Genomic DNA, 11269 nt, shown 5'->3' on the forward strand with positions numbered 1-11269 from the left:
AGATAGTAAATTTCATGTTTTATAAATATTTTTCAGTAGTAGTTTATGCAACAAGTTGCAAAAAGAGGATTTTTCCAGCACGAGTCGTACATTTATCCAACGAGGTTTACCGAAAAAAACAAGTTTTGCAACGAATTCCATAAAACATTGTTTGCAATTCCGAAAAACACCCATTGAGTGAAATAATTGTTATAAAATCAAATTTTCATGTATTTTGTCAATAAATCGTTTAAATCAATTTTTGCCTTCCTCACGTTACTGAGGAAAGGCTATAAAATCACTCGAAAACTGAACTTCTCAATAAGACCTCCTAGACCCACCTTCATGTATACCTATCGACTCAGAATCAAATTCTGAGCAAATGTCTGTGTGTGTGGTGGGATGTTGATCAACAAAATTGTCACTTGATTATCTCGACATTGGCTGAACCGATTTTGTCCGTTTTGGCGTCATTCGATTCGTCTTGGGGTCCCATAAGTCGCTATTAAAAATTATGCAGTTTAGTTAATTACTTCAAAAGTTATGCTAAAAAAACGAATTTAACAAAAGTCCGGAAGATTGTAAAAAGGGTGGTTTTTGTAAGAAAACCCGTCATGCTATACATTTTCAGAAAGATATTTAAAAGACCTTTCCAGCGCGTCCAAGACATTGAAGATCTGACAAATCTATCAAAAGTTATAAGCACTTAAGTGTTATTTATACGCTTTTTGGAGGCCAGATCTCAGATATGTTGATGAAAACGTTGTCCGGATCTCTCATGCGACCTATCGTTGGATAGGTATTCAAAAGACCTTTCCAACGCGTCCAAAACATTGAAGATCTGACAACCCTATCAAAAGTTATAAGCACTTAAGTGTTATTTACGCACTTTTTGCATTTTGGATAGCACCCTTTAAATGTGAGGAAGGCGCCAATCACCTTAGGGTGGATTAAGTAACATTTTTTTGAAAAGTTCAGAAAAGTTCACCCATTTCAGTGTTGAAAAGTAGAACTTTTCAGCATTTATTTTGAAAAGTGTTGCTATTCGATTCTGTCATTTTTGGTACAAAAAAGTAGACTATTTCGTCGTTCAAGAATGACAGAAAAAGTAAGTAGTTTCACGACGGAATTGGGTCCTAAAATGAAGCTTAGATTGCTGATATTATTGTATACAGTGATAAAGCTTGTTTTTCTGAGTACAATGACCCTTTGTACGACCACAAAGAGTTTAAAATGGATTTTTAAATCAATTTTGAAAAATTAACCTCGCGGTTCTTCTTGACAGAAAAGCTTCTACTTGACAGCTCGTTTTAAGGGGACCATAGTTGATCCATCGAAAAAATGTTGTCTTGTATTTTTTTTTGCATTCAAATGAAAAAAAAGTCATCAGAAACAAGGGGTTGGAAACTCTTAGAGCTATAATTATTATGTTACTCAGTATATCAAAATATATGTTAGTATACTTATTATTTCCTTTACATATTTCCAGTATACTTACCAATATACTGAGAGTATCTTAATATACTAACCGTTTATTGCTTTTCGGTTAGTATACTAACAAGTATACTGGAATATCGTTAGTATACTCAGTATTCCTAAGTAATATTAGAGTTTCCAGCCCCTTGATCAGAAATGGTTTTTAATCGTGTTTTTTTCCGTTGTACATAAAAATTGAAATAGGGCTTTAGTACCCAATTACAAAAATATATTTTATAACACTCAACGATGAGGCGTATAAGGCTTTCTAGTCAGAAAATTACCAACACATTCAAAGTATGTTTACATGACAGTTGAACATTTGTTTGCATCAGGTTTCCTATCTATTTCTGGCAAAAGTTTTTTGTCAGGCAACTTCTAGCTGGTTTTTTTACTGACCGCTCGACATGTCTGCCAACATACTTCGCAGGGCTGTAACAGCTCGAGCTCGATCATTGTTTGCATCAGGACACTGTAACGAGGAGAATTAAATTATATTTTTTTCACTGGGCCTAGAAAGCCTTATTTTTTTGAGCACAAAGGCAATTTGTCGTGCAATTTGTACATAAACAAAAAGCAATAAGGACACAATAAGGATCAACGGACATGACACCAGGAACAAATTCAGTGGTTTTTTAAAGGTCCTATAACCTATTGTCTTTCATATATTTATAGGACCTTATAAAAAAAAGTCGAGAAATTTTTATCAAATATCTGAAGCAAACTTTCTTTACACAAAAGAAAAATAAACTTTTCGGTTTAAAAGGTCGTTTGTTGGATTAAAAGTTTAAGTTAGTGAATATTCGTAGAAAGTTCAAAATTTGTAATTTAAAAGTTAGAATGTTTCTGATACTACCCGGTCCCAAAATATTCTAGCAGAGCTGATTCTGCCGGAATCACTGGCGGTAACAGGAGGGGGCGTGTTCCCCCTTCCACATAAAGTTAGTCCTAAATTTGTCCGGGGGTCATTCACAAATACCGTAATCATTTCCCACACGAGTGACCCCCTACTCCTTACAACATTCTAGCAGACATGTTCCACCGTTCTAGCAGGATTCTGACAAAACCAGCTCTTCTAGAATATTTCGTGACTGGGTACCAGAATTATGTGAGAATTTGGCCAGAATAATTTAGTGAAGTGAAATCTAGTAGATTTCTGTGAGAATTTAGCTAGAAAATTCTGACATCTGTCCAAAATTATGTATCGCCAAATCGCTTTGTAGTGAACTTTCGTTCCGCCAAAACAGGTCTATTATCGAACTTGTTATCACTAAAGTGTTTATTTTTTCGCTTAATAATCGCTTAATCAAAATAACAACCCTAAAGCCCTAAAGCCAGGAACAGGAAAAGACATGTTTGTGGGAAAAGTTATAAAAATCATGTTATTTTTGCAAAAATACATGAATTTTGATACTAAAATATGTTTTTTTTTTTCAAATTACAAAAATAGGAATTTAAAAGAAGAATTTAAAAGAAGTTCAAAAATTCAAAACTAACAAAATTAAAAAAATAACTATTCATATAAATAAAATTGGGTACTGCCGCTCGAAGCAAGTCCGTCCCATATGTATTTTTGTCGATTTTGAGATAAACCTAAGAATGGTCTTGTTTTAACATCTACATCAAGCCTATTTAATAAAAAAAGTTATGTTTGTTCTAAAAATACCAAAACAAAAATCACTTTGGTGCTGTCCCATATGCAAAATAAAGGCAAGTCAGTTCCTTGTATGGAAATGTCTCACAAATCAATAGAAAAAATTGTGTAATTATTATTTTTATACAGACTATGTAACTAAGTACTAGCAGAACTTCAAAACACATAAAGTTGTCATGTTTACGGTATATTTTAAATATTGTCGATAATCGAAAACATATCCTGCCTTTTTTTTCCTCATGCTTGGTGTCGTAGATTTAGAACGCATCAAGTCTTAACCGAGCAAAAGTCTTTTGTTGTTCCAAGATCCCACCACCCACCACTTAAAACAACACCACTCGCTTTAACACTAAACACCAGACTAAAGACCTCTCTCCGAAATGCGATGCACGAATCTACTCTCCCGATACCAACGACCCGAAGCGCACAAACACACACAGAACTCTCTCATTACTATCTCACGCGCCGCGCGTCTCCAGCACGACACTCAACAGAATCGCGCCGACTACACACAACCCCATCGACGCACCAATACAGTCGCACCCGCGCTGCTGGTCTATTTCATAGCACACCGACGTCGTCTCCTTCGTGTGCGTCGACGCTCGTTCGAAATTCGACACTAATAATTCAAATGGTCATAAATGGTTTCTCTCAAATACCTCGCACTAATTCCGATATTCCAAGCCATTTCTACGGAATAACATAACGTACACGCTCTATCTGCGACATTCTCCTTCTCCTGTACTCTGTTAAAATAGTTAAAGTAGTTTTACTTTCAGCGAAAACAATAACAACCGCAATCTTCATTAAAAACCAGCAGATCCTCTCAAACTTCGCAAGTTATTCTCAACATCATCTCTAAAATCTCCCTATAACCTTAATCAAAGTTCCAGCGCAACGCGCTATCAGACACCGCCTCTTAAAACATTGCATCAAACTGATCGAAACTCTCCACACATTGATTATTCTGTTCGCTGTCATTGTCTTCAAAATTTCGGCTACAAATTAAATTCTTTAACATCATCCAAGAAAATCAATCCAAGACTCCAAAACAATGCGTACAACATCTCAAGGCAATCGCTTCTCAAATCATCGCTTCACACTGAGCAAAATTCTCAATCACATCGACACTCCCTGGCTCGCAATCATCATCTTAAACTTCTCCCAAGAAGCTCAACCAAAAACTTCAGGACTAACGTTGCTCAAATTTTGGATCGAACCAATCAACACTCTCAACAAAACGACTCTTTACAACTCCCAATCATCCTTCGGTTCTCCATAGAAAGTCAATTAAAGGCTCCAACGCTAGACGTGTAGAGCCTCAGGCTACAGTATCTCAAATTCCTGCCTCAAACTGGGCGAAACTCTCAAACACATCGATGCTCGCCATCGTCATCTTCCAATTTTTTCACAGAAATTAAAATCCTTAGCGATTTCCCGCTTACAACCATTATCCCTTCATTCCTCTTAGAAAACAAATCTAAGGCATTAACGAAGGCTATTACAATAACGCTCATCAAATCCTCGCATCAAACTGATCGAAATTTGTAAACACATTATCCACTAAATTCTCACCAAAAATCAAATTCCTAATGATAGCGATTTTTCAATCATGATCTTTTAAATCTCCCTAGAAAATCTATCAAAGGATGTGACTCGATCAAAACCAACCCTTTCTGAATCTTCCCAAAAACTCAATCGAAAGCTCTAACACAACTCAAAGGGACTTTGAAGCTACCGCCTCTCAAATCCTCGCTACGAACTGATCCAAAATTGATAAACTTATCGCTTATTTTCGCTGAAAACCAACTTTTCCAATTCTCTCCACCGAAACTCAACTAAGGCATAAAGACCATCAAGTGCCCGCCTACCACAACTGACTGACACTCTCAAACTCACAACAATTCTCGTTCGTAACGAACATCATTCAACCTCTCTCCATAAACCCCATCATAGGCTTCAACGTAAGCGTGAAGGATACCAGGACACCGCCCTTCAAAACTCTCGCCACCAACCGACCGGAAATCCCGAAATCCTCACCTACTCCTGCAACCAGCCTAATCCCCAGAAACTCAACTATCATCCCTAAACTTTCTCCAGCAACTCAATCTAAACGTAAGACGTGTTTGTTATTGATCCACCATCATCAGAAGTGACTGATACGCTCCTCCTGGAAAACGAATCAAAGGCTTCAACTCAAGGCGTGTAGGCTATCAAAATAGCGCTCTTTGCATCGAATTTATCGAAATTCTTAAACACACGATCATTTTGCTTGCTACCATCATCCTTGAAACCTTCACTAAAAAATCAAATTATTAAGCGAAACGACTTTTCGCTCACAATCATCATCATGTAATTCTAGCATAGCATAGCATAGCATTGGTGTCACAGTTGCCTCAAAAAATCACTCCATGGACCACAGATGAAAAGAAGGAACCAACCATCACCGCTTCGCAACCTTCAAAAGCACCTATCATGCTGATCAATCACGGAGCCGCCTCAATCATTATCTTTTAATTCTCTCTAGAAACTCAATCAAAGGCTGTGCCTGAAATCATAAACCCGTCAATCACCCTCTATCAAAAACAACTTTTTCTGAATTCTCCCCAGAACTCAATCAAATGATCCAACACAACTCATGTAGGCCTCGAAGCTACTGTATCTCAAATCCTCACCAAATTCACAAACTCAACGATTGCTTTCGCTCAAAATCAGCCTTTCCAAAATTCATAACAGAAATTCGGTCCAAAGCCATTTAACCTCTCTCCAGAAACTCCATCATAGGCTCCAAGTGTGAAGGCTACCAGACCACTGCTTTGCAAACTTTCGCCTCAAACCAACTGGACATCCTGAAACCCACGATTCCTCCCGCTTGAAACCAGCCTCATTCCCAGAAACTCAACTATCATCCCCCAACTCTCTCCAGCAACTTAATCTAAGCACACAGCGTATGGCGTGCTTGCTATCAATCTGCCGTATATCATTCGACTCGGCTGGTCTTCTCCATTTCACCTCTAACTCTCTCTAGACACACACCAAGGCTCCATCGCAAAGATTGAACTACTCCAACTCCCTTCAAACCTGCAGTTAACAGTCACGCTCCTCCCATGAAATCTTTGCAGCAAATGAGCAATGCTCGTCTTATCAACCTTCATACTTCAGTCAACGAACCAAACTCACCATGTGACTGACGTGTCAAAATACATATGCATTCCTGTGGCCAACCTCTCATAATTATGCATTCTTGTTTCCAACGACTAACGCCCGAGTCTTGAATACACCCCTGTAGCCAACGAGCAACGCCCGTCTTTCAAACACCTCGCTGCAGCCATCGAGCAAAGCTGATCTTGTAAATACACCCTTGTGGCCAGCGAACAACGCTCGTTTTACAAATATTCCGTTCTGGCCAAAGAGCAAAGGTCGTCTAATCAAACATGTACCCTTGTAGCCAACGAGAAACGCTCGTCTTACAAACACACCGCTAAGACCAACGGATAGCGGTTGTCATACAACCACGCCGTTGTGACTAAAGAGCCCACTTAACAAACACACCCCTGCGGCCAACGAGAACGCTTGTCTCACAAAAACGTCGTTGTGGCTAACGAGAAACGCTCACCTCACAAACACTCCGTTGTGGCCAACGAGCAACGCTCGTCTCACAAATAACTCCGTTGTGGCCAACGAGCAACGCTCATCTCACAAATAACTCCGTTGTAACCAACGAGCAACGCTCGTCTCACAAAATGACCCTTGTATCCAACGAGCAACGCTCATCTATCAAATACCCGTTGTAGCCAACGAGCAACGCTCGTCTCACAAAATAACCCTTGTATCAAATATCCGTTGTGGCCAACGAGCAACGCTCGTCTCACAAATAACTCCGTTGTGGCCAACGAGCAACGCTCGTCTCACAAACACTCCGTTGTGACCAACGAGCAACGCTCGTCTCACAAAATGACCCTTGTATCCAACGAGCAACGCTCATCTATCAAATACCCGTTGTGGCCAACGAGCAATGCTCGTCTGACAAAATGACCCATGTATCAAATACCAGTTGTGGCCAACGAGCAACGCTCGTCTCACAAAAAAACTCCGTTGTGGCCAACGAGCAACGCTCATCTATCAAACACTCCGTTGAGGCCAACGAGCAACGCTCGTCTCACAAACACTCCGTTGTGACCAACGAGCAACGCTCGTCTCACAAAATGACCCTTGTATCCAACGAGCAACGCTCATCTATCAAATACCCGTTGTAGCCAACGAGCAACGCTCGTCTGACAAAATGACCCTTGTATCAAATACCAGTTGTGGCCAACGAGCAACGCTCGTCTCACAAATAGCTCGTCTCACAAAATGACCCTTGTATCAAATATCCGTTGTGGCCAACGAGCAACGCTCGTCTCACAAATAACTCCGTTGTGGCCAACGAGCAACGCTCGTCTCACAAACACTCCGTTGTGACCAACGAGCAACGCTCGTCTCACAAAATGACCCTTGTATCCAACGAGCAACGCTCATCTATCAAATACCCGTTGTGGCCAACGAGCAACGCTCGTCTCACAAAATGACCTATGTATCAAATACCAGTTGTGGCCAACGAGCAACGCTCGTCTCACAAATAACTCCGTTGTGGCCAACGAGCAACGCTCGTCTCACAAAATGACCCTTGTATCCAACGAGCAACGCTCATCTATCAAACACTCCGTTGTGGCCAACGAGCAACGCTCGTCTCACAAACACTCCGTTGTGGCCAACGAGCAACGCTCGTCTCACAAACACTCCGTTGTGACCAACGAGCAACGCTCGTCTCACAAAATGACCTATGTATCAAATACCAGTTGTGACCAACGAGCAACGCTCGTCTCACAAAATGAACCTTGTATCCAACGAGCAACGCTCATCTATCAAATACCCGTTGTAGCCAACGAGCAACGCTCGTCTGACAAAATGACCCTTGTATCAAATACCAGTTGTGGCCAACGAGCAACGCTCGTCTCACAAATAACTCCGTTGTGGCCAACGAGCGACGCTCGTCTCACAAAATGACCCTTGTATCAAATATCCGTTGTGGCCAACGAGCAACGCTCGTCTCACAAATAACTCCGTTGTGGCCAACGAGCAACGTCGTCTCACATTGATATATCTTTTCCCAATTACAAACATTGAGGTGTTCACCCAAACAGTCACTCTTCCACACAAAAACACATCCTTCAACTCCAAATTTTCACTACAAAACGCAAAATGAGGCGCAAACCATCAAATCCGCATGATATCGACTCAAACGTCAACCCTACACAGAGAGAAAGCAATACATGTCTCCCGGTTCTTCGCATTGCTAACTTGGAATAACGGTCGTCTCACAATGGTCTATCTTTCCATTTACAAAATTGAGCTTTCAACCCAAACAATCAATCCTCCTCACAGAAACGATTCCTTCAACAAATTACAGTTCACTACAAAGTGCAAAATGTGACGCAAACGATCAAATCCTGTCTCCAAAACAATGCAGGAAACATCATTCTTAAAATTTCACTTCAGTTCTGGATCAACTTGATCCCAACACACAACCCAGACAAAATCAAATAATTCGGCACGATGTCGATTCAACATCGGCCCGACACAGGGCAAAAGCACGCCCACATCGGTTGACACGTCGGCCTTAAACTCACGCAACTCAGCACGAACACATCACTGTGGGTTTCAATCAGTGTTGTCGTCTTTTTCAAATGCTCCAACAAAATCTCAAGCAAAACTTACCGGTTGCTCTTCGTCATTCCTCTCGTCTCGCTTGCTCACCTTTTACACTTCTTGTGGGGGGTGAGGGGACCATGAAACATCAAGTATTTTCGAAGGTTTTCTATTCTTAATCATTCAAATCTACCGGCTACGCCATTGTCGTAGATTTAGAGCGCTTCAAATCTCAACCGAGCAAAAGTCTTTTGTTGTTCCAAGATCCCACCACCCACCACTTAAAACAACACCACTCGCTTTAACACTAAACACCAGACTAAAGACCTCTCTCCGAAATGCGATGCACGAATCTACTCTCCCGATACCAACGACCCGAAGCGCACAAACACACACAGAACTCTCTCATTACTATCTCACGCGCCGCGCGTCTCCAGCACGACACTCAACAGAATCGCGCCGACTACACACAACCCCATCGACGCACCAATACAGTCGCACCCGCGCTGCTGGTCTATTTCATAGCACACCGACGTCGTCTCCTTCGTGTGCGTCGACGCTCGTTCGAAATTCGACACTAATAATTCAAATGGTCATAAATGGTTTCTCTCAAATACCTCGCACTAATTCCGATATTCCAAGCCATTTCTACGGAATAACATAACGTACACGCTCTATCTGCGACACTTGGGATAACCACAGTAATAAAAAAACTACATACCATTGAGCTAATATTCAGTAAGATCAGTACTTATTCCTTCTTGAATGAATATCCATGGTCTGGTTCTGGATTAGGTTCCCCTTCCGTTCAACGATTCTGGGTACTCAATTCAAGGGTCCAGATGTTGATACATGCAATCAAATATTCATTTGTTCTGCTACAAAAGGTAAAGAAATAATACAACGTTGCTGGTTACATTTTTGTAGCCAGGAAATTTTCTGAAATCATCTGCCGAATTAAATTAACCTGAAACAATCAAACTTTTGAATCTTTGATAAAAATAACTTGGAAAACTACCAAAACAAACCAACAAATGACAGGCAAATTTCTGTTGTGAATGTTCAAGCCTACCTTGATAAACAGACATGACAGACATACTTGCCTTTATTTATGGATAAATAAAGTCAGGTCAGTCCCAGCACAAAAAATTACCAAATTTACCTTAAAATTTCAAATTTTTTGAGTCAATTTTAGGAAAGGGGTACTTTTTGAACCAATATTGAAATAGTTGTTGTAAAAGTATGTAAAAATTTGTGATTAGAAATGTAAAAAAAGGTGAAATTTTTTTTGGGCTTCTCACGGCAATATCTCAGCACTCACTTTTTACATATGGGACGGACTAGATTGGAGCAGCAGTAAAGACCTATCTCAATTTTTATGTACAACGGTAAAAGACACTATTAAAAACCATTTCTAATCACTTTTTTCATTTTAATGCAAAAAAAATGACAAGACAACATTTTTTCGATGGATCAACTATGGTCCCTTTGGAACGAGCTTTCAAGTAGGAACTTTTCTGTCAAGGAGGACCGCGTAGAGACCCTAAATAGGGAGACTGGTCTAAGCTGGCTAAATCGATCTGGTAACGTATGTTTTGAGCTTGGCAACACTGATAAGTTTTGCGGGGGCGTAAAGGCAAATGCTCGTTTGGATACTTCAAACTCGTGTCTGTTTGGGTACGTCAAATTCACTTCGACCAGTCTCCCTATTTAGGATCTCTAGGACCGCGAGGTTAATTTTTCCAAATTGATTTAAAAAAATCCATTTTAAACTCTTTGTGGTCGTACAAAGGGTCATTGTCTAGGTTATTGTACTCAGAAAAATAAGCTCTATCGCTGTAAATAATAATATCAGCAATCAAAGCTTAATTTAAAAAAAACTGAAAATCCTGGTTTTTAAGCGAAGATGGCGTTTGAATGGTGAGCGTCCGAAATGTCAAGATTACGCAGTGGTACCAATATTCCGAAAAAAGTGTGCCATGGCATGACAGCCACATTTGTTTTCTAATGTTGATGCTACTGCGCGATTTTGACATTTCGGATGTTCGCCATTCGAACGCCATCTTCGCTTAAAAATCTGGATAGAAAAATAACCTAGAAACATTTTTTTAATAAAGTCGACTCTCTTGCTGTCGATCTTCTCGATATCAATAATTCTCCATCTATCGATGAATTCTTCAGTCCCTTCAATCTGCATACTTCAATTATCTTCATTCCTCGATATTTTCCCTTGCTTGAAGGATCTCTTCCTCGACGGTCCCTTGGATTCTGCTTGCATTAAAAATCTCTTCCGGTTGTCAATAATTCCACTTTCTCATGGCTTGCATAGACATTTTTCTTGGCAAAACGAAGCTTTGAAGGGTGGTTGACATTAGTTTGTTTTTGTTTGATGGACGTTGCCATGTTTCTCTCCCATAGCTGGGTATCAAGAAAAAAATATTTTCAATCGAGTCTTCATTTTGCATCGTCCTG

This window comes from Culex pipiens, chromosome 2 (assembly GCF_016801865.2).
Source record: "Culex pipiens pallens isolate TS chromosome 2, TS_CPP_V2, whole genome shotgun sequence".
Taxonomy (NCBI): Eukaryota; Metazoa; Arthropoda; class Insecta; order Diptera; family Culicidae; genus Culex; species Culex pipiens.